The sequence below is a fragment of the Protopterus annectens genome, chromosome 6.part0 (assembly GCF_019279795.1).
Source record: "Protopterus annectens isolate FY-2018-M chromosome 6.part0, PAN1.0, whole genome shotgun sequence".
Taxonomy (NCBI): Eukaryota; Metazoa; Chordata; order Ceratodontiformes; family Protopteridae; genus Protopterus; species Protopterus annectens.
Window position 1 is genome coordinate 1606854760 of NC_056737.1, and position 25754 is coordinate 1606880513.

Genomic DNA, 25754 nt, shown 5'->3' on the forward strand with positions numbered 1-25754 from the left:
GCAAAATCCCAAAAGGGAAGGCATCTCTGATCACTACTAGCAAAAAACTACGATCACTCATAAAATCATCCAAGGCCAACTTTGAGAGGAAAAATCGCAAAAGACACCAAAGATAATCACAAGGCCTTCTTTAGTTATGTTAGAAATCTGGGTGGAAACTCCCAGATATGCTCAGAGTTAGTTCAAAATGACAAAAAATACACCAAACCCACAGATACTGCCAACATACTGGCAGACAGTTTCAGTGCAAATTTCTCCCCCCACCCAAAAGGAGAAATATCTATCCCAGCTGAATGTAGCCTCCCTGACATCACAGATATCCAGGTGAGAGCCGCCCTCTCCAAAGCTAAAAACACAGCATCAATGGGACCAGACGGTGTCCCAGGTTGCGTGCTACATGAACTCCAAGAGGAACTAAACTCGCACATAAGGCTGCTGTTTAATATTAGCCTTACTACAGGATACGTACCCAAAGAATGGCGTACAGAAACAGTGGTTCCACTCCACAAAGGAGGTGCTTCTACAGACCCTGGAAATTACCTCCCCATAAGCCTGACGAGCCTGGTCTGCAAAGCTATGGAGAGGATCATTATGGAACTCATAAACAAAGACATTGGTAACCTACAGACACTTGATCCCACCCAATTCGGCTTTGTTAAGGGCAGATCCTGCCTTTTGAACTTAGTCGACTTTTTTGAAACAGTCACTAAGGCCATTGATGAGGGTAAGGCAGTTCACACAGCCTACCTTGACCTTGCAAAAGGCTTCGACACAATACCTCACTCGGCCATCACAGACAAGCTCACCAGCTTAAATGTAAACCCATATGTCATAAGATGGGTTGCAAACTGGCTAAAGGACAGAACCCACAAAGTCAGAATTGCTGGAGCTATGTCAGACTCTAAGCCAGTTACAAGTGGTGTCCCACAGGGCTCGGTCCTGGGACCCCCCTTGTTCGGTATTTATTTCTCAGAAGTACAAGCAAACATAGGAGGATTGTGGCTGACAAAGTTCGCAGATGACTGCAAGCTGAGCGCCATAATCGATACTCCAGCGGACACTAGCATCCTTCAGAAAGGCCTCACAGAAATGGATAACTGGCGCCAGAGCCATGGCCTTAAACTGAATGCCAAAAAATGTATAGTTATACCCTTTGGGAAAGACAAAGTACCCACAAATTATCACATAGGTGGTAATCCATTAATTACGGAAGAAGTAATCAGGGACCTAGGGACCCAAGTTGACAGTGACCTCTCATTTGACACCCACATTGCCAAGGTGGTTAGGAAGACCTTCTATATTGCCCACCTTATCATGAAAGGATTCACATCTAGATCAAGAGAGGTCATTGTGCCCCTACACTCTTCCCTTATCAGACCCATGATCGAGTACAATGCCTCATTTGGTATGTACCTTACCCGGCACCTGCAGCAGTTGGAAAGACCCCAGAAGTACCTCACCAAGAGGATCAAGGGACTCAAACATATGTCATATGCTGCCAGATTGAAGAAACTCCAGCTCTATTAAGTCGCATACTGCCTACTCAGAGGTGATCTATGCCTGACGTGCAAGGCCATGTCCAATCCAGAATTAATGGACATGCTCCACCTAAAAAAATCCAAATCCACCAGAGCCACGAGAGTGAGAGACTTGAACCTCAACACAGAAATAAATAGGACATGCTGGAGGGACAGATTCATAACCCAGAGGCTCCCTACACTCTGGAACAGAATCCCAGTCCATGTTAGGCAGAGCCCCTCACTGACTCTCTTCAAGAGAAATCTTGACGAGTGGATGGGAGATCGTAGATTTACCCCGGGGGTCATCTCTGTGTCACTGCTAGACAGAGGCACAGTAAACTAAACCCTAAATGGGCTCAGTATTATCATTCCAGGGGGTGGCGGAAGCCACACACACTCTGGCTAGGCTTATAAATGCCCTAGGGCAGATAGCCTAGTATGAACCTATGAACCTATATAATAAAAAATGGAAGATTAAGTTCCAAGCAGAGTAATACATGCTCCTTCAGGACTGAGTCTCTTGACTTACTATAGGTTTTGCATGATGAAAATAATTTAAGATGGATATGTGAAAGATGGAGACTTGTTGCACAGATTTAAAGACTCATTTGTTGGACTGGGATGTCTGGAAAGTTTATGTAACGTACAGACTGACCTTACCATTAACTGTGTAGTACTATGGTGTGATTACCTATCACAGGTCAGTCCTATCACAATGGACAGCAATCTGCTTCAACTGAAGAAGCATGAGTCAACGGCATCACCTCATACAGGTCTGGTGCTCTGTAATCAAGGTTAACTGTATATACCTGGGAACATCTATTCAACCATGGAACAGGCTCATCTTTCATAATAAATCAAAGTCAGAAGTTATTCTGGAGTAAGTGTAACACTGGTTTTACACAACAGCAGGGAACACTGATCTAACCCGCTCCTTTCAGTGAATCCTGATGGAAAAGTAAACGTTTTAAGCTGCGTCAGTATAAGCATAGAGTACAACCGTGTGAGCTGGGCGGGCTAAATCACACTCTCCATTATCACAGAAGATAAAGGTCTGGGTAGGATTTCTGACCAGGGCACTAAAGCTTTGGTCACGGAGTCAGGATTTGTAGTAATAACTTAAAGAGCTACCAAATTTTCCGGTCTTCATTTTTCTATTTTTATATTGCCCTGGAGATTGCTTATGATTTATTTTTCCATTTTCAAGGAGAAAGCTAGTGATAGATGTAGTTTCTCCACCAAATAACAAAGTGGGTGAGACCTGGGCTAAGATTAAGAGTGTATGGGGTTTCACATCAGCTCTAAGGTTCCTGTCTTGCCTCTGCAAAATTTTTCTTATTAATGTTTTTTGAATAATTCCATACATCATAATCCTGGAGCCAAAACACTGTAATTGTTGTCTCTGAGGAAATATATGTCTCATAAAATAAATATCTGTCAGCATTCTTTTTCCAGTGATATCATTAGTCACTACAGGAATAGAGGAACGGTCAATATAAATAGTTATAAGTCACCTGACAGGTTCAACAAAAATAATATAGAAAGTAAAGGTAAAAATATTAACTGTTTCTTCAGATTAGCCAAGAGGTGAGCTATGGACTGAAATGTGAAACAGCTGACTGTTCCCTTCTGCAGTAATGCATAAATGAAAATAGCACAAGCTACTCTCTCCTTTACTGCTGAACATTCTGCAGGCAGCAGTGGACTGGGAAGTCTCATGCAGAGCCAGATCATGGTCAAATGGGGCCATAGACAGGGTAATGGATCTTCCCCCAACAGCCATTCCAGTGCCCCATTATTTGGCTACTTCTCCCCATTTACCATAAACACTGTTCATACATCTCAGACTGCAGTCTGTTTTCTGTTTTACTTCTACAATGACAACATATATTTTGATTTAATTAAACATTTTATTTAAATTTTATAGCACAAACACTGATAAACATTTGCCAAACAAAGCAATACAGTCTCACGATGAAAGCAGACTAAAACTTCTCTGTCTTTGAAACTCACATTCATTGCAATGGCATTGAAACTCACATTCAAAGAAAATGCATCTGGCCAGTGGCAGATAAAGTTTACATTTGGGCTGTTATCAAATCACAGGCCCCTTGCACACATTTTAGGACAATGCAGACATGCAAGAGTTTTTTTTCACCTTCATGATTTTATTAAATTACAGTCCTTGCATAATACAGCACCACTTGTTAGACCGTGTTTTTAATTTATAGTTTTGAGCACTTATCCAATAAGCAATGAAACAAAATGTATAAACCAATAATGACAAAACTGCTGAATTCAGAACATTTAAACCATAAAAGGCCCCTCAAACTTCAGTCAGATATGCACAATATATGTAGAATTAAAAGTCATCTGAATAACTCCACATTAAAGAGATATGTAACTAATGAAGAGGGTGCTGCTAGCAAACAACTTCATATTTCAGTGTTTTGTCTACAAATTCAGTGCCTGTTGCCCTTGAAGAATAAATTGCCCAAGTTACATTAACTGGTAATATTACAATACAGAATGGATGACAACACTTTGATAGTTACTAGGCATCTCATCTAAAGAAGGACACACTCAGGACTGCAGCACCTTACCATTAACACCCTGTGGGTGGGTAATGCAATGGAAGTCAGCACCATTCCACCCATCCCATCTACATGTGGCTGTCATTGGCAGGATATCCCAACCATTCCCAGACAACACAAGTGCATTTGTTTTTCCAGTTTACATCAGAGAATCCAACCATTATGAATTCATTCTGATTCCTGGCACATCCATTTTACCTGATATCTTAATCAATTACCCTAGTCACCAATCAAACACAGTTCTTCTGGGATGTAGTCATGGCTTTATCCCTCTACACCAGACACAAGCAATCTCAAGTTCTGAAACATACTTTGAGACTCATGCAAACAATAAAAAAAAGACAAAAGAAAATTCAAGTCATACGTTTCTAAAAGGTACAGTTCAGTTCCAGGAGCACAAATTCTAGGACAACTTACTTCACAATGCAGAGCAAGAGGAATACAGTGAAATCTGATTTCTACACTAATTGGACTGGCTGTGTGTACTGTTTACTTTTTATTTAGTTATTAGATGGAATATTTTGCAGACACCTTAATGGTTATGGACATCAACTGGGTACAATAACCCTGTGTTTCTAAAGGTTAGCCAAATAGTCCACTTATGCTGTAATGACGAGGTCATAAGAAGACTGAAACATGCATGTCCACAACTAGTGGGCTTTTGCTTTATTGGCTTGAATTTATCCATTAACAGAATTAAAAAGAAAAAGCTCACGGGTATTCAAAACTGCCATACACCTGAAACACCTGATGTCCTTAAGGGGTCACTTTCATGCATCCCATTATCCTCTTTTACAAGAGGTTTTAAGAAATCACAAAATGAAAACTCCAACTTGGCTAGCTTTTTCTTGTAGGTTTACTAACTGGATTGGCTATATGTCCTGTTTGCTCTTTGATTGGGTATTTCGATACTGGAAAAAGAAGAGACTATTAGCTTTTACTGGCAGGGCTCTCTGCCTAAGACAGCAATACTAAATGCCTCCTGACGTGAAATATCATACAGATTGTTATCATGGAGTAGAGTCATGACTGATTCATCCTCTCTTCTGTTGAAATTTGGCTTTTTTTTCCTCTAATGCACCTGCACAATGAGTGTGAATACCTTTCAAGTACTTTTTGAGTGATGCTGTGTCACTACTTTGAAAGCACTCCTAGCTCCTGAAACCATCAGTTTACCCTCATCCAATGAGTACACTTCCTGCAAATCACATCTGACACCTACACTGTTAAAAAGTAACATACATATACACTTGTCTGACTTCTGGAAAATTCTAGCACTCTAAGATGCACAGGTAAGTAGGGTGGTATGTAGGACTATCCAAGGATGATCTCCTTGTATATTAATTGATGTACTACTATTTGTTTTATGTAACACTTGACATCTTCCATGGTGGATCCTTTCCTTTGTGGGTCTATGACTGGGTTGAATTTCAAGCATTAAATCCACCAGTACGGAAGAAAAGTAAAGTTGTGTCTACTTACATAAATGTTGATGTTCGAGTGTCTTCACTGTTGCAGTAATAACAATATGGGTTATTATTGCTATGGTAGCCCTTGGCTGGCCCAAATACCAGAGGTTTTAAGCCCTCCTCCTTGGCTGGCAGATGCCCTTCATCTGATGTCAGGAAGTCAGGGTATAAGGGTCATTGGCCATTTCCATCTTACAGGTCTTTCTTACCCCCAAAGGAGTCCCCAAGGTTTGAGCCCCAGGCCAGGAGCAAAAGGGATCTAAAAATTCCCCAATGTACTGAAGCAAGCTGTATATTTGAACGTCTTATTCTTTCTTTTCCTTTTTCTATCCATTTAGCATCCTTGTTATGTTCCACAGGGTCTTCATAAATATTTCTCCAAAATGTATACATTTCTTCTTTTTTTGGTGCTGTTTCAATTCCTTTTGCCTTGTTTCCCAATTCTCTATTGAACTTTTTGGAGTCATCCATTACCAACAGTTCAAAAAATAGATGCCAGAAAACCAGATACAGCAGTCCATGAAAAGAAGACAAAAGTAGCATTGATTATTGAAATCACTACACTCAGTGATTAAAGTATCTTACATACAAAGAGACACAAAGTCATAATGTATCAGGACTTGCAGGCAGAAACAAGGGCAATGTGGAAGAAAGATACCCAGACAGTTCCGGTAGTAGCAGCAGCGATGGGGCTTATAAAAAAGAATTTACAATCATACTTGGATATGTTACCGATACATGTAACTCCATACAAATTGCAGAAGGAGTCATTACTGGGCACACTGTGGGTACTGCGAAGAGCACTTCTGGCTAACATCAAAAATTGAAACAATACTAATTTCATGAAGTTTTTTAATTATACCTTGACTTAGAAATGGTGTCCATTCCCATTGTGGTACAAGAAACCCAAAAGACTTGGAGAAATTAAAAGGAGAAAAAAAAACATATTAACATTTTCCCATTTATAAACATTATACAGTACATACATTTTCTTTATAAGAGCTGTCTTTCAGTCCAGCATTACACAGGCTGTTCAACTCCTACCTTCCATTACACCTCACTCCTCCTCCTGAACATTACTCTGCATGTATTTTTCCCACAAATTCCATTTATTTGTACATACTTTGATCTATCTATCTAAGACCCTTCTTCCATTTTTCTCTCGTTTAAAATATGCAATACTTCAAATACAGTTGATTTAGATTTTGATTCCCAGTGCTCTGGTAATTGATTTTTTGGCAGCCAACAGAATTATACTTAACAAGGCCTTACTACGTCTAGGCAACTCCGATCCTGTGTCCCACATCAAAAGAATCTTTTCCTTAGACAGAACCATTTGCTAACCCAGTATGTCTTAAAAGAGTAGTCTGTAGATAATTTTTTAAATCTGCCAACTCATTACACTCACAAAAGCCATGTTCCTGGTTACCTCTTTCTTCCCCATCACACCTCCAACATTTGCTATCTACCTGAAGAAATGATCTTTGAAGTTTGTGTGGGGTATAAAATACTTATATACACGCTTCCAAGGAAAAATCCTAAACCTTCTGGACTTTGTTGCTTACTGGGGAGCCATACATGTCCTCACATGGTTCCCTTGTAAATTGCTTTTCCAGTTTTGTTTCCCAAAATTTTCTAACCTCCTCAGACTGATTCTTATAGTTATCATGCAATATGCGCACCCACACACAAACACACACACACATTATATATATATATATATACATATACATATACATATACATATATAGAGAGAGAGAGAGAGCCTAATAATCATCCCTTGTCTAACAGCATCCTCAGTTCCAGATTCTACTAAAAATTGTACCAGAGCAGGTTTTTCATTTAGGACTCACCTATCCCTTTTACTTTGTCTGTATTGTGATATCTATCACTGATAGGGAAGGTAGTCTGTAACCTGCAGTCCAAGCTTCTTCTTGGTCTCATCCCACTCAATTAGCTTTCCCTTTCTAGTTATTTTCTTCAGTACTTTGGTTCCTTTGCCAGTTTTCTCCAGTAAATTCCAGCCCCCTCTCACATATTTTCTGCACCCTCCCCCCACTTGAAGTCATCCCTATTAGCAAAATCTCTTTTCGCCATTCCTGTGTTAGCTTAGTTCTTAGAATATTTACTACAACTTTATGGATATCATATTCTGTACGGTTATTCTCCTCATTAAGGATCTTCATCCGAAATCCCACTCTGTCCTGATTTCTTGAACTCCCTCCATTCATTTCCACTTTGAATTATAACTTTCTGCTTGTGTTATGTATATAAGCCTTAACTATTTAGCTCTATACCACCTTGTTCTATTGGGAGGATCACCTTATCCCACTTAATCCCTGCTCTCTTGCCCTCCCAGATAAAATCCTTCAGCTCTTTAACTATTATTCACAACTTCTCTGGTTGACAAAAATATGCCTGACCTGTATATACAACTATATATGTGAGTGTATGTGTGTGAGTGCGTGTCTGTGTAAGCACGCCAGTTGGCTTACAGGATTAAGGAGCTGTTAATAAGCTGTTTTTTGTGGCCAAATGGTGCAAGGTTTGATTCCCTCAGCCTCTATTGCCTAAATGTGTGACTATCAGCAAGTCACTTAACTAGACATCGCTCCTGGCCTGAGTCTGTAAAAGGTTCTTGGAGATCAGTCCTATACCATGGAAAATGAAGAAAAGAAAATAAATAAAAACTAAAGGCACTAAATACATTTTCTGTGCTTGCATCTTACTATCATTATCCATAAACAAGAGCTTCCAGTGAGACTATCTCATGTCTTGGTGAAAAATAAGAAAGGGCAAAATGCACATGAAGGTTTGTAGTTCTGAAATCAGCCTTGCAGATGTAAGAGCAATCACAAAAGCTGTTTTCCACGATAAGAATGTTATGCCAGCTTTAGCCACAGGCTCAAAAGGTGATAAAGTAAGATTTTCCTGTAAAAGCTGAGGTCCCAAGGAGGCAAAGACACTCTTCGCAGTGGTCTAAGGTGAATAATGCCTGCAATGAAGTGCTTAACCATAGGTTGTAAAAAAAAAAAAAAGAGAAGATTATGAGGGGAGGCAGGCAAAAACAGCTGGTGTGAATCAATGGAAAAGAAGGATAAACCAGACTTAAAAAGTTGTCATGTAGGCAAGGACATGATCTCTACTGACCTAGGAATGATTCTCTTTTGTTGACACCAGGCAGATAATGTTTTCCATTGAGATATATAGGATTTTCTAGTGTTTGGTTTCTAGCTTTTTTTTAAGATAGCTAGCGCACCCTTGTCTAAAAAAAGCCCCTCAGAAGCAGTCAGCATATTAGCCATGCTGTCCACTTCAAGGTGCTAAAATTGGGATGTATGATGGTTCCCTTGTTCTGAGTCAACCGATTCTCCTTTTGAGGTAGCAACCATAGTATCTCCCTCATCACGCTGCTGAGAAAAGGGAAATGATGCTGGTTCTGCCAAAAGGTTGCTGTGACTATCGCCTTTAGCCCTTCCTCCCTGACCTTCAGTAGAACCCTGGGGATGAGGAGAATGGGGGGGGGATGTGTACAGAAATAGACCTGTCCGTGGGAAGAAGAAAGCACCCATCCTCCAGGCCTTGGGATCTGTGGCTACTGAGAAATTATTTTTAATTTGTTTTGGTTTGAAGCAAAACGGTCCATTTTTGCCACACCCCATAATAGACTGAAATGTTTGAACATGTCCATGTTTAGGACCCAGTTGTGGGGATATAACTTTGACCTGCTAAGTTGGCCTATTAATAGACTCTTTTCCCCTAGCAGATACTGTGCTAGGAGGTGTAGGTCCAAGTTCTGAGCTGTGTGCCTCAGTAATATTATTAGGCAACACAGCAGATAGAAGTGAGTTCCTCTGATGAATTCTAGACTGGAGAAAAGTTTCTTTTTGTTAGTGAGGTCCCTGCCTTCCATAAGTCTTTGAATGCTAGAATGCCCTTCAGTATAGCCATCATCTCTCCTTGAGGTTTTATGTGGCTTTTTAAGAAGCCTGCTCCCATTTTCCCTGTGCTTGAAATCTGTCTGAATGGGCCCCCTACGGTAGTTCTGAGGCATCTGTGGTTAAAATCTGTTTTGAAGAAATACCCAGAAAGGCACCCCCCAGTTTTGATTGCAGGCAGAGATCCACCACTCCAGTTCTCTTTTCAGACAGGGTAGAAACTGAATCTTGTGGTTGAGGGATTGACTGTGTTGGCTCCACACATTCTTGAGATACCACTTAATTTTCCTCATGTGCAGTATGGCTAGAGGGATCTTTAGGATACATGAGGCCCTGTAAGCCAATACTCTCAGGACTTCCCTTTCTGGGATTACTGACAGGCAAAGGAGAGACTGGAAATACTGTGTCAGAAACGTAAACTTGTCCTCAGGGAGAAAAGTCTGCATCCAGCAAGGCCCCTAGAAAAACAAGTTTTTGAGGTGGGGTGAGGTTTTACTTTTTCAGATTTAGGGTGAAGTCTAGACAGAAGAAAATGTCCATGATGAGATGCAGAGTGGAAATAAATTTCTCTACAGAATTTGCTTGGGTAAGGCAGTCATCTAGGTAGGAATAAATCTGAGCGCCTTTGTCCTGCAGATAGTAAATACTAGAGCTTGTCACTTGGTGACTACTCAGGGCTCAGCAGACAAAACCAAAGGGCAGAGCAGAGAACTGTTACTGATTACCACCTGCTTTAAACAAAGATGCTTCCTGTGAGACTTTACAATTGAGATGTGTAGAGCTAAGGTGACAATTAATGCCTGAGGTGTTAACATGGGTAGAAGCTTTTGAAGGTTAGCATTTTGAACTTGGGAACAAGGAGAAACCTGTTTAACCTGGAAAGGCCAAGAATGGGTTTTCAAGTTCCTTCTTTTCTCGTGACTAAGAAAAGTCTGCAGTAATACCCTGGTACCATTTCTGTGAAGCCCTGATGCAGAATCAAACCTTCAGCAACAGCCTCTCAAACTTGGTTTGATGGAACAAAAAGCATGCCTAGAAGCTTTTGTCAAGAAGACAGTTTACAACCTGTTTCTACAATGTCCAATATCCATTTTCCTGGGTAATTTTGTTCCATTTGTGGTAGAATAGGGAAATACTTCCCACCAGATTTGCAGAAGGGACAGTGAGGTTTGTGGAGGGGGGTGGCTGGTGTGAGACTTGAAGTGGACATGTTGGGGACTGAGTCATGGTTTCTCGCTGCTGGATCCCCGAGGTCAGGATCCTCTAGGCCTAAAGGTTGTTTCTGCTTAACATCTTTTTCTTGCCTCAGTAGTTTATCCCTTATGACCCTTCTCCCTCTTTGCTTGTCTTGACAAGAAGGAAATTACCAGGCCTTATTAGGATAATGCCTGCAAAATCAGGGTGGCTGATCCTGCAGAAAGTCCTTCACATTCTGCAGAGATTTAGCTTCTGCAGAGATTTAGCTTTCCCCTCCAACTACAGGTGCACCTAGAATCTCAAACTAAACATGCTCTGGAAGGGGTTACTCCCTTAACCAAGCATGCCTGCACATAATACAACTTGAGGCACTCATCCTGCTTGATGCTTCCAAAGCATCAAAGCCACAGTGTAAAGAACGCACTGCAATTTGAGAAAACAGATGCAAATATCCAGCAATTCCTTGGACACAGCCTTGTCCTGCAACACATGCAGTTTCTCCTTCATATGACCAGGTAGAATGTCCAGGTACTTAACCATATGAAACTGGGAAATGACAGCTCACATAGCCAGGGTGGCAAAATTGTACACTTTCTTTCAAATCTGCCAAAGCTTCTCCCATCTTTATCATTTGGCAAGAGGTTCCTAGATGTGCTGCCCTTAGCTTCCTCAGGACTCAGAATCACCACTTACGGGTCAGCAATATGACTCCTAAACAGGTGTTTGTGGTAATCCAGAACCCAACAAAAATGGCAAGGTTTCCCTGGAGCAGGTGGTTGGGAGTCAGGCTGAAGGGAAAAGTCCAAAATGATGTTTTTCATAAACTCTAGTACTGGGGGAATGGTCAAAGGTTTATGCTCAGGGAGCTTCAAAAATTCTCTAAACATCTTTTTGGATCAGGGGTAATCTTGAGCATCCCAGTGGAAAAAAATCTCTCATTTTATCGAGTTTTTCACTAAGAAAGAAATCCTCAGATGGTGAAGCTGAGGCAAGGATATCTTCAAAGTCACAGTCAGCATATGAGTCAGTATAAATTTGGTCGAAGGTATAAATCTGAGTTAAAACATTCACAGCAGTCCTGGGGTGGGTGGTGTCCCCCTTTCATTTCCCAGAAACAGGTTATGTAGCAGCAGGAAGTCTAGTAGGTCAATGCTGTCTGCCTGTAATCTACAATTTGAATGAAGTCTCATGCCAGTCTAAATAGGTTTTGCTGGTAGGCCTGATGGGGTTAGAAGCCAATAGGCCTAGGCTGAGGCAAGCCAGATAGAATCCTTTTTCTTTTAATAGGTTTGTGAAGATAGGTGATGGCTGCCAGCCTAGCTAGCTAGAATTGTGTAGATAATTCTGTCATTTGTAAATATTAATATAAGCCACAGGCGTGTTCTCTTAAATGTGAAAAGACTGTATTGGATGTTGAACTGCAAAAAATGTAACAACAGTGCACTCTGCTGTAAGAAAGCTGAGAAGTCAAGCATTTCATGACTGCCTCTGATCTCAGGGCTTGTAGCTGAGATGTTTGGGTGAAGGAATTCTGGCTGCTGTTTTGAGATCAGAGTTAATTGCTAGAATTTGCATATATAATTTCCTTTATTGCTCTGGCTTCCTGACCAGCTGCAAGATCAAAAGGGCTATTAACCTCTGAGTTTCTGTTAGCCTGGGAACCAGAAAGAAATTATGTAATCTGAAATGAATCAGTGGTACTGTGTTATCAATTTAAGGACAGAAAGAATTACGGCATTTAGCATTTGTCTTGAGAACATCCAACTCACCAGCACTCTGCCTGCGTTCTATATGTACGTTTATTTTAGAACTGTGATTTCTCTTAGATATAGCTAGGAACCAGGAAGATTAGTTTTTTTTCCTGTACTGATGTTAGAACTTTTCTACTGTATTATTTTAAGTATTTCTCTGTGATCTCTGAACTCTTGACTAACACTGTGTAGTAAGAACTATTGTCTTGTATTTTTATTATTTATTATTAAATATTTTTAAACCTTTCATCTGTGGCTGTTTTGTGTAGAGATAATTTAAGTTCTAAGAGTACATTGCATGTATTTAGTGACATTGTACAAAGCCACTCCAATAGCCTTGCTGTTCAGACACACTTACCATTTGGATAATAATATTGCATAGTACAACTGGACACCCTTTCATAAGAGCCTTTTAGTAGCTGAAATATTAGTGGATGGTGGCAAGTGATACTACCGTATATAGTCTGGGTAAAAGGGGCACAGCTGGAGAACCTGTGCCAGCCTTCCCCAGGAGTGTCTGTGTGGTTGTATATAACTCTTCTCTCAAAGTGTGTGTGTCTGTCAGCTATTTGGGCAGGGACACGAAGCACTGGTTGGACAGAGAGGGTGCTAGAGGTTTTAGCTTGCCCACTAGGCTGAGATCTGGACCCTATAGCTGTGGCAGTGGGGAGTCTTACTGGGGACCTGGAGAGAAAGGGAGAAACCAGCCCCAAACTGACTGTGATCTCTGTGTGCTCTTAAGGGAAATTGTACTTTACTATTTGTATATTTGTTATCCTTTCCCTATATGGACGCCCCACACTGGTGTTAGTGGTGAGGATTGAGGCTCCTTGTTGCTGGGCCAGTGCACAGGGATCACATATTAATTGTTTGGCAGTAGTGGGATATCCACACCGCATATTAATTGGTTGGCAAATACCAATTGGCTGTAGTGGTGTGGATAGTGAATTCCTGTAGCTTGTGTACAGTGATCACTGAAGGTGTTTTTGTACTCTAAATCAGCCGCGCAGTGAATACTCAGAGTTCAGATCACAAATGTTTTACTTCTTTTGTCAGCTTAGTTAGTCAGAGAGAGCAGAGGATTACGGAAAGCTGACAAGGAGCCAGCTGGCTGAGATGTGCCAGGCTAAAGGATTGGTGCACGGAAACCTGACTAAGGCAGACATTATTGCAGCTTTGGTCACAGCTGCATTAGAAAACAGCAACCAGGAGGATGATCAGACTGGCAGTGGAGATGTACCACACCCAGAGAATGGACAGCTCAACCTTTCTGCAGAGGACTTAAAAATCCATCTGGAGCTAAAGAGACTTGAGCTGGAGGCCAGGCATTTGAAAATAGAAGCAGCTGAGAGACTGAGGTGTCTAGAAAATGAGGACAATGAGAAACTGCGACGTTTGCAGGCTGAGGAGAATGGGAAACTGCTATGCCTGGAAGCTGAGGAAAAGGAAAGGCAGAGGTAGCATGAAAAGGAGATGCTGACTCTTCGCCAGAGTCATGGAGGTAATGGGGAAATGAGTAATCGAACCCTGGAAGCACAAAAGGTCAGTAATTTCTTCCGCAGTTTACAGAGGGGGATAATTTTGATATTTTCATTCATATGGTTGACAGGGTATGTAAACAGTATGATGTTGACCAAAGGCTCTGGGTACGGTTCCTGACCCCCTTACTCCATGGTAAAGCTAACTTCGTTGTTTAAAATTTCTGATCAGGAATGTTTTGATTATACTACTGTTAAGAACTGCTTGTTAGAATTTTTTAAGCTAACACCTGAAACATATAGGAAAATTTTTGTGAGCATAGATGCAAGGCAGATGAAAGTATGTGTGAATATGTTGCTGGACTGAGCATTATTTTCATAGATGGGTGAGTGGATGTCAGGTCACTACTTTTGTAGGGCTGGCAGACCTTTTGGTGAGGGAACAAGCCCTTAGCACTTTGCCTGAGGACATGAGGATCTGGTTAGCTGATAGACAATGTGCTACTTCAGATGAGTTGGGGAAGAAGGGAGACCTACACCTAGTAAGCAGGGCATCCCTGCACAGCAAAGGGACCCCAGTACTGCTCATGGTTCTAAAGGAACCCATGGTGAGGAGCACAGACTGCCCCAACAGAATCTTCCAGTAGCAGGGGAAGTCACTAGTCCAGGTATACGTCCAGGTCCTAGGGTTAAATGTTTTGAATGCAACCAGTGGGGCCATGTGGCATATAGACATCCATGGAGGCAAGATAGGGAACAAACGGTGAGGGAGTCAGGAAGTGCGGAAGACAAAATGCCAACAGTAGGTTGTCTTGAGACAACAGGGGTACCAAACTACCATCCTGCAGATATCTTGATAGGGAAGGATTTGGATGAGGCAGTACCATGTGCTTATGCAGTTACACGCACTCAAGCTAGGAGACAAGCATGTAGGTCTGGTAGCTCGGTGGAGACCCAGACAGACTGCATACTTGCAGCCAGGACTGGTAAGGTGGTTACTTTAGGGAGGGAGCTACTCTGTAACAGTGAGAATGAATGTGAGCCACAGCTGCTTGTTGGTACTGATGTTCCCTTGGACAGAGTGACTGCAAAGGTAGAGGTAAGTAGTAGTACCCAGGCTGACAGTGAGGCACCGCTGTCAGAGAACGCCAGATGTCTTGTGGAATGGGAGCTGGGAAGGGTTACAAAGAGAGTTGAGGCAGGCTCAGCTCTCAGACCCTACATTGCAAGGCCTGAGGCAGGTAGCTAGTGAGGCACCTGATTCTCAAGGGAAGGGGGAATTTGTATATTGGGAGAAAGGGTTACTGCATAGAGAGTGGACTCCTGAGGGAGGGCTAGAAGGTGAGAGGGTACAGCAGTTGGTAGTGCCTAGGGCCTACCGTCTGGCGCTTCTAGCCATAGCCCATGATATTCCCTTTGCAGGTCATTTGGGCATAAAACGTACAAAGAGACGTATTATGCAGAACTTGTATTGGCCTGGAATTTCCATAGATGTAACAGTGTACTGCAGGACCTGTGAGCAGTGCCAAAAGGTAGGCAAGGCAGAAGACAAGGTGAGAGCTCCTTTGATGCCTTTGCCTGTGATTGAGGAGCCATTTCAGAGGGTAGCTATGGATATTGTGGAGCCTCTGAGTACCCAAGTTCCACAGGTGAAAAGTATATCCTAGTGGTGGTAGATTATACTACAAGATACCCTGAGGCAGTGGCTCTGTCCTCCACTGAGGCAGAAAAGGTGGCAAATGCTTTGTTAGAGATTTTCAGCAGGGAAGGCTTCCCAAAAGAAATACTGACTGACAGAGGTGCAAATTCCATGTCAGACCTGCTGGCTTGTCTGTGGAAGTACTATGGGGTGAAGCACCTGAAGAACACCCCCTGCCATCCCCAGACTAATGGTTTTGTTGAGAGGTTAAACTCTACAATCAAGTCCATGCTACGGGCACTTGCAGACCAGTTTAAGTGGGAGTAGGACATATTTGCCCCATCTGTTTGCTTACAGAGACGTTCCCCAGGAATCCAGAGGTTTTTCACCCTTTCAGTTGCTGTATGGGCATAGGGTGAGGGGACCTTTAGATTTAATTCATGATGAGTGGGAAGGTGAGTGTGAAGCTCACAAGCAGTCTGTTGTGGCATATGTCCTAAACCTCAGGACAAGGCTCAGGGAGCTCATAGACTTGGCCCAGGAGAAACTGGCAGAAGCCCAACAACAGAAAAAGGTATGGTATGACAGGAATGCTTGAGCTAGAGAGCATGCTGTAGGGCAGCAGGTAATGGTTCTCATTCCTGTCAGACACAACAAGCTGCAAGCAGCTTGGGAGGGACCCTACAAGGTGGTAAGAAATGCAAGTGATGTTAACTACATGGTAGAACTGCTAGGCAGGAGCACAAGTTGCACCATGTTAACATGATTAAACCTTACCATGACGGGGAGACCCTTGCACTGAGCATTTGCAGTGGATTGCAGGAGGAGTCTGAGGGAAATCTGGTGACTGACCTCCTCAGTGAGGCTCGGACTGACACCTCAGTTGAAGGGGTAGCAATGTCCCAGCAGCTATCTTCTACCCAGTTTCGAGAAACCCGAGCAGTGTTACAGGAGTTTGGGGACATGTTCATTGGGAAGCCAGGGTGCAACCACCTGGTGCAGAACCAGGTGGATACAGGACCCCAGAGGCCTATTAGGCAGGCCCCTTATAGGGTGCCTGAGAGAGTCAAACAGAGGGAGGAGAAGCAGGAAATCTTGGAACTAGGGGTAATTCAAGAGTCCAACAGTCCCTAGGCCTCCTCAGTGGTGCTGGTGCCAAAGAAAGATGGCAGCACCAGGTTCTGTGTGGACTACAGGAAATTAAATAGTCACACAGAGTCAGATGCTTACCCCATGACTAGGACAGATGAAGCCCTAGAGGAGCTGGGTGGAGCTAAGTATCTTACAACTATTGATCATACCAAGAGTTAGTAGTAGGTGCCCTTGACTCCCAGTGCTAGAAATAGGTCAGCCTTTGTGACTTATTTTGGCTTGTATGAGTTCACAGATCATATCCTAGCAGGTGTAGGAAGGTTTGCCCTTGCTTATCTGGATGATATTGCCACCTAGGCCAGATAAGGTAGTATGGATCACAGCATATGAGCAGGCATTCCAGAAGCTTAAAGAAGCTTTGCGAAGACCCCCTGTGTTAGCCAGTCCAGATTACAGCAAAGAATTTGTTGTGCAGGTGAATGCTTCAAACCATGGGGTGGGGGCTGTACTTAGCCAGATTTCTTCAGAGGGAGAAGAGCACCCAGTGGTGTATCTCAGTCGTAGGGTCCAATCCAGGGAGGAATGCTATGCAGTTGTAGAAACAAAATGTCTAGCCATAGTGTGGGCACTGCAGAAACTTCAGCCTTATCTGTATGGAAGAAAATTCACTGTAGTGACAGATCACAATTCCCTAACATGGTTGAACAGAGTCAGCCAGCAAAATGCCAAGTTTCTAAGATGGATCCTAGGGTTGCAAGCATATATGTCAGTGCAGCACCACAGTGGGATTAGCAATGCCAATGCAGATGGGCTCTCAAGGCAGGGAATGGAGTTAGATATACTCAGATAGACCTAACCCTCTCAAGCAATGTTTCTCAAGGGTCACTTGAAAAACTAGCTTGAGTTTTCCGGTTTTCCAGGGAGGGGGATGTGTGAGGACAGGTGAAGGCTGCCAGCCTAGCTAGACAGAATTTTGTAGATAATTGTGTCATTTGTAAATATTAATATAAGCCACAGGCTTCTTCTCTTAAATGTGAAAAGACTACACTGGATGTTGAACTGCAAAAAATCTAACAGTGCACTCAGCTGTTAAGAAAGCTGAGAAGTCAAGCATTTCATGACTGTCATTGATCTCAAGGCTCGGAGCCGAGATGTCTGTTTGAAGAAATTCTGGCTACTGTTTTGAGACCAGAGTTAATTGCTAGAATTTGCATGTATAATTTCTTTTATTGCTTGGGCTTTCTGACCAGCTGCAAGATCAAAAGGGCTATTAACCTCTGAGTTTCTGTTAGCCTGGGAACCAGAAAGAAATTATGTAATCTGAAATGAATCAGTGGTACTGTGTTATCAACTTAAGGACAGAAACAATGAGGGCATTTAGCATCTGTCTTGAGAACATCCAACTCACCAGCACTCTGCCTGTGTTCTATATGTAAGTTTATTTTAGAACTGTGTTTTCTCTTACATATAGCTAGGAACTAGGAAGATCAGATTAGTTTTTTTTCTGTACTGATGTCAGAACTTTTCTATTATATTATTTTAAGTATTTCTCTGTGATTTCTGAACTGTTGACTAGCACTGTGTAGTAAGAACTATTGTCTTGTGTTTTTATTATTTATTATTAAATATTTTTAAACCTTTCAACTGTGGCTGTTTTGTGTAGAGATAATTTAAGCTCTAAGAGTATACTGCATGTATTTAGTGATATTGTACAAAGCCATTCCAATAGCATCGCTGTTAGTCACACTTACCATTTGGATGATAATAATACTAGGCAGTATAATTGGACACCCTTTCATAAGGCCCTTTTAGTAGCTGATAAATATTAGTGGGTGGTAGCAAGTGGTACTGCCATATAGGCTGGGTAAAAGGGGCACAGCTAGAGAACCTGTGCCAGGTTTCCCAGCAGGGTCTGCATGCTTGTATATAGCTCTTATCTCAAAGTGTGTCTGTCTGTCAGCTACTTGGGCAAGGACACGAAGCACAGGTTGGACATAGAGGGTGTTCGAGGTTTTAGCTTGCCCACTAGGCTGAGATCTGGACCCTATAGCTGAGCCAGTGGGGAGTCTTATTGGGGACCTGGAGAGAAAGGGAGAAACCAGCCCCAGACTGACTGTGATCTCTGTGTGCTCTTAAGGGAAATTGTACTTTACTGTGTGTCTATTTGTTATCCTTTCCCTATATGGACACCCCTCATGGGTGTTAGTGGTGAGGATTGATGTTCCATGATTGCTGGGCCAGTGCACGGGGATCACAAGGTTTACGGTAAATACTAGACTAGCTACAATTGTGGACCATTTTAAGCCTAGTCAATTTCCATTAGTGAGAATTAGACCCTGTACCTTTTATCTGTGAGGGAAACACCTTAACCATTATGCCAACTCCCTCTTTAGCATTAGACTTGGGTTTGATTGCGGAATCAGAGGAACTGGGACCAGGCTGTGGCTTGCAAATGGTCAACACACAACCCCTCAGTAGGTTTTGGGATTCCGCACTCCCAATCTGAAGACCTAGCTCAGGAAAAGGAAGCAGAGGCCTGCAGATTGACCTTGGACCTGACAGAATCTTGAAGACCCCTCCATGAAACAGTACAAACCTGAAAAAAGTGGTACTGGCATTGGTGCAATACTGTCTGCATAACAGACAGGAAGCACCTGACTGCAATACATCATGATTTAATCCTAGCTCTGGCAAACAGAAGGTAATTTCGTTATCACTTACCCTGTCTAATACCTTTGACATATCTACACAAAGGCTGTAGACTACCCCAGATCTGTCAAAGGTCTGATCCAGCTCAACAGTTGCTGTACAATTAAGGTTTCTAAACCTATGTCAAAACACCCTATGAGCCAGGTATTTCTAGACCTTTTCAAAATTATTTCCTATAGTATCTGCTGTAATGCTTTTGAAACTGCAAATATTCAGAGTTTTAAGGACTGATGTTTTTGTTTTCAGACTGTAAAATTTGCAATACAGACACTGATGTAGTTTGGTAGTACCTATGATTTTATGGTTATTTGGTAGGATAGTAAGATCCAATCTATGTTCATTGTTCCAGACATTTTTAACCCTGTGAGTTGCTGTATTTATTAGATGAGTAAATCCCACAACAAAGATTATGATAATAAAACCTTTATTTTATTTGACTGATTGTTTCAAGCCACTGTAAAATCTTCTAGCAGGTCTAACTGACCAGCACAGTTATCTAGGAACCACCATACAGTTTCTAACAGTAATTTTTTAGCATCCTTTATTTAGGGTAGATGCATCCTATTAGGTTTGTCTGGTGCATCCGGTACTTACAGTGATCCAAAATGCTTCTCTCCCAGAGGTGGAGGAAGGATGACTTTGCCTTCAGAATTGAGTGGACTAAAATGATAACATCACAGGACCTTTTGTTTTACTTATCCTTTCAAAAGATTTGATGGACAGGCATTTCAAATTTGCTGTTATGTATGTGTGTTTTAAGTCATAATTTTGAAAAAAAAGCAATGCGGTCTGGTTGCTTTGCTGAATTCAATGCATGCATTTGTGTTTTTTTATATGCTTCTAGTATTAATATGAATAACATTTACGTATTTGCTGTACTGGAAGGTGGAAGGGACTGTTGTACCTAGGGTATGCAGCATCTACTAGTTCTGGATTAAGTTCAATATCATATGAACACAAAGGATATTTAATGCGATGTCAGTCTGGCTTGCATTTTAATGTGTGATGTTCTTAACAAATATCTGTTATTGAGAAAGAAATATTACTGCCTGGATGAGTTTCTTTGGCAGTACTAGGATATTCTGACACCTATAGTATGTGTACATGAATTAGATATAGGTACATACTGAAGTGTGTGGTTCTCATTTACATACACTGCTAGTATGTCTAAGGCTGGGACAGGCAGTTAAGTGGAGGTATACTACTAAGCAGTAGCTGAGTATTTTAACTAGTTTCATAACACCTACTGCGAAGAGGGTTCAGTTTAACAGAAATAATACTAGTTAACGTGAGTAATATAGTCAGTGTTACCTGAAGATGGACTTTGTTGTTCATATCACTGAAAGCAGTCTTCTGAGATGGGATCAGACAGGACTTCTTCCAGTTCATGGTTACCTTTAGGGGCTACAGCAATGGACGCATCAACTTTAGGGATACCACCAGGGAGTATCCTTAGGGGGGGCCCAACAAAAGTTAGTTCTCCAAGTAGGGGAATATATTGAGTTCCTTCTTATGCAAAACTTCAGCCACCATAGTTAATACCATAGCAAACATAGATGCAGAGGAAACTCCAACAGCAGTATTTTACTGAAAGTGGTAAAAACAAGAACAAATCAAGGAAGCCTCCTATGCAAGTGGAAACTCCAATGGCAGCACTTTGTACTGAAAGTGGTGCAAGCAAGAGCAAATCAAGGGAAGCTCCTGTGCAGACCCTAAACACTGATGTGCCATAAGGATGTCAAACATGTAGCTGACAGTGGCAGCATCAGCAGGATCCCTCAGGAAGTCATTATCTGGGACTCCATGCAACAAATGTGCCTGATGAAGTGAACGCAGTCTACTAAGGAATGGAAGCTTTCTATTCCCTGTGAAATAAGACAAAGGCAGAAGTAGAAACTTTGTACTCATTCTGATGAAAGGAAACCTTTACGCATCCTCAGAGAGTCTGGGCTGCCCCAATAGCTTTAAGCAAACCCTTTAATGGCAGAGGACCACAAAGCTCAAAGAGAGGGTTATCCAACAGGCGGCCCTAGGACAACAATCTGGCCCACCAAAGCATTTTATCTGGTCCTTGGTATGTCCTGAAACAGACTGTTTTGAATGGACAGATAAATGCTGGACATGGTAATGTAGCCACCCCATACCTTGCCAAGTAAGGTAAGTGGCCCCTAAACCAAAAAAGGTTGGACGCTCTGCTCTAAGACATAGCCATATCAAGAACCTACTGGTATTTTGTGATGGTTCTCTAAACAAAGGCAAATTCAAAGAACCGCCCTGGCAGCACCGGGGGTGGGGGGATTTTATGCTTAACTGTTTTACTAAGTGTTAAAGTCTTCATTATGGGGATGTGTGCTGGAATGATCCAGAAAAAAAAAAGGTGGAGGAAGCCATCGGGAATCATAAATGTGCTTAATAATGGAAAGGACAGTTTCTGCTTATGAGGACTGGCCAAATAAAACCACTCCCTTGGAAGAAACATCCAGAATACACTGAGCTCTTCCTTTAGGTGCAGGCTGGTATATCATCCTGCACAGGTACAAGTCTGAGCTTGTTACCCTAATTACAGTATCAGCAAAATCAAAGCTACAATACAACACACAGAATATGGGAGATGAAATAAACAGTTGACAGCATTAGCCAAAGTGAGGCAAAGAAGATGCTTCTCATATCAATCTTGTCCAAGGGTTAATAATAGTTTTCTGGTAGCACAGTTTTAAAATTCTGTGACCATAGGCCTCACACTGGGCTAAGAGATCACACTGAAGTTAACTTCAGGATGCCTGGTCAGAATCTCACTGCTTTCAGACAAAATTCAGTCCATGTGCATCCATGCAAAACATGCAGTATTTCTAAGAGTAGATTCTATGGTGGGGGGAATGAACCAAAGCTGCTGCTCCTTCCTATCCATCTATCTTCCCCCACATAATCAGTGTAATGTTTCTGAGGGTGGGAAGGAATAAGTACTGCAATCTAATCTACAGAGGGCTTCACGAGCATCAAGACATCTCCAATAGATGGGTTATTTGGTGGAGAGCTGCATGGTGGAGGGAGGCTCAATATTCTTATCTGCCTCTGAGACAATGATCTCTTTGCCCCCACACTCCTTCAAGGAAGCTCAGGAGAAGGGAGTTCCTTACTCTCAGCCCACTGCAGAAGAGATAAGTTTACAGAGTCAACACACGAGGGGCAGGCAAATGACCTGTATGGACCAGGTGCTGGGCAACATGGATATGTTACTCAGATGATCAACTACAAAAGCAAAGGAAGAACTTCAGACATCTGCTCTGAGCCCAGTGTTGGGATTAGGTCATATTCCTTAAGCGTGTGCTCACACCCCAAATGAATGGGTCACACTGGACTTCTAACAGCTGTCTGAAGTCTGTGGCATGAATTGCTGCATAAGGCATGGAAAAACCCAGCAGACCCTTGCAAACTTGGGCTGGCAGGGATTGCTGGATATGGGGAAAACCTGTGAAGAAAAGCCCTCAGTGCTAGCAGTGAGCTACCCTGAAAGGATCAGGCTAGTTTTGGACATGCTCGAACCCAATGACCAGGAGAAGCCAATGCCTAAATTCCAAAACTTCCAGAGTGGAAAGCAGAAGTGTATGTTTTCTAGGCTGCCCGCCACTTGGTGTAGAGGAGGACATGTATGAGCTTAAGTATCATTAGTTCAGGACAACGTTGTAACACTTGGAGACTACAGGTTCATTTCAGAATGATGGCAGGGCTACACTAATAGGGAGACCACACTGAGCAAGTCACTAAAAAGACATGGTGGGTTGAAGAACAAGTCATAGTCATCTCCCCCGACCCCCCTCCCCATCTAGGGTCAAACAAAAAAACTTCTCCAAATCTGATTACAGCCTCCTGAGGGAAGGTATAAACAGCTTCACAGCCCCCTTCCTCTCCATAGGAACTGACACATATGTCCAAACCTACACCAAAGTACTATACAAGGATTTATATAGCTTCATGAAATCAGGAATACCCGGACAGGATGAAATCCTCCTCCTCAAGGAAGAGTAAATTTGTCTGGTGGATACCTGCAATAAATAAACTCTATAATAAAAGAAAAAAATTGATGTCCAGGACCAAGAAGGAGCAGGTGCCTAATTGGAAGCAATCACTTCTTAGCATGAACAAGAAAATAACAACACTAGTGAAATCTTCCAAAGTGAACTTCGAGTCCATACTGGCCACATCTACTAAAGACAGTCATAAGGCCTTCTTCACATATGTCTGCAATCTCAAAGGAAGCACTCAAAACTGGTGGTCAAGGACACCACAAACAAAATGCTGTAGATATAGCCAACCTGCTGGCAGACAGGTTCATTGAAAACTTCACCCCTCTATCCCCCCATCAGTAAATGAGGACATCTCAGCACTCTTGCCCCCCCCTCCTTATCTCTAGGGAGCAAGTCATCACTTTCCTCTCAAAGGCAAAAAATACAGCCTCCATGGGACCCAATAACATCCCAGGCTGCATCCTACATGAACTCAGGCAGGAACTTGCAGCACCACTAGGCACTCTATTCAACCAAAGCCTGAGTACCAGCTTCGTCCCAGCCGAGTGGAAGACAGCCACTGTCAACCCTTTGCACAAAGGTGAAGAGTCCACCGATCCAGGAAATGATAGACCCATCAGCCTAACTAGCCTGATTTGCAAGGCCGTGGAGCGGAGTATCATGGACCTCATTAACAAGGACATTGGCAACCTCCAAACACTCGATACCACACAGTTTAGTTTCATCAAGGGGAGGTCATGCCGGTTAAATTTGGTCGACTTCTTTGAGACAGTCACCAAAGCCATGGACGAGGGGAAGATGGTTCACATCGCCTACCTTGACCTGGCCAAAGCCTTCGAAACTATTCCCCACTAATAGATAAACTCTCTCAACTAGGCATCAATCTATATGTTACCAGATGGGTAGCAAACTGTCCCACTGATAGAGCCTACCTAGTAAAAATAGGGGAAGCCACCTCAAGCAGTAGACCCGTAATGAGCGGTGTACGCCAGGGATCAGTCTTGGGGCCTCTGTTGTTTGGGATATACTTTTCTGAAGTGCAGGCCAAAACCAATGGACTATGGCAGACCAAGTCTGCAGATGACTGCAAGCTGGGTGCTGTCATCAATTCCCCAGGTGATGTGGACATCCTCCAAGAGGGTCTCACCCAAATAAATGACTGGTGACACAAACATGGCCTCAAACTGAATCCCAAAAAATGTATCATCATCCCCTTTGGGGAGAGTAATGTCCCCATAAATTATCACATTAACAATAAGGTCCTAAGCGCGCAATCAGTTGTGACAGACTTGTGCATTCAGGTTGACAGCAAACTGACTTATGACCATCATATTTCCTCCACTGTATGGAAAGATTTCTACATGGCCCTCCTCACTGGTAACAGTATCTCATCCAAGGACAAGGTGATCATAACATCCCTGTATTCCTCCCTTATAAGACCCATTACTGAGTACATTGCCCCTTTTGGCATGTACCTAACAAAGCACATGCAGCAGCTGGAGAGCAGAGAGGTTCCTCAGCAGGAGAATCCAGGGCCTCAAACATACACCCTACAGAGATAGGCTAAAGGCCCTGCCCTCTTCTCAGTCTCCTACAGGCTCCTCAGAGGTGACCTCTGTCTGGCATACAAAGCAATCTCAGACCCTGCCTTGATGGGACTGCTGCATATCCACAAGTCAAGCTCCACTTGAGTAACCTGCATGCACAATCTCAACGTGGTCTGTGACAACAATTGGACTTGTTGGTGGGACATATTTGTGTCCCAGAGACTCCCCCCTTTTGTGGAACAGACTCCCTCTTCACGTCAGGCAGAGTACCTCATTAACCCTTTCTAAGCACAACCTGGATAACTGGATGGGGAACAGAAAATACACCCCTGGGATTCCACCTGTGTCCCTGCTGGACAGTGGCATCAGGTGCTGACTTGTTGGAACATGGGCTAAATTCTTGGCTAGGCTTGTAAGGGCATCAGGGTCTATAGCCTAGTAACTTCCTATGGTCCTATGATCCTCTGATCCTATGAAGTGTGGCACATGATGTCATGGCTTACACCATCATAAGGTAAGCTCAACAAAGAATGTAGGAAGTATACAATATCAACAATAAAATGAGGATGACCCATTCAAGGAAAGCCACAAATTTCAGACACTACAGCCTTACATGTAGAAGTCTGTAAATCCCATTCTGCAATGCTTTTTAAATGCACCATCCCAGATATTTCAATATTAACTGGAACAGGGAATAGTACTTTTGTACATATGCAAGCAATATAATTAAAACTAAGGACATGCATCCAAAATTTAGTACGGAAGGTCCTCTACTAAAAGAACTACTGGCAACAT

The 25754-nt window shown here is 42.5% G+C and overlaps 1 protein-coding gene across 6 annotated transcripts in view; it reads right to left on the minus strand.

Annotated features, from left to right (window-relative positions):
* The window catches only part of HDAC4 (histone deacetylase 4), a 3124471-nt gene that overhangs the window by 627524 nt on the left and 2471193 nt on the right, over nucleotides 1-25754 (minus strand). The gene's annotated exons all lie outside the window — the stretch shown is intronic.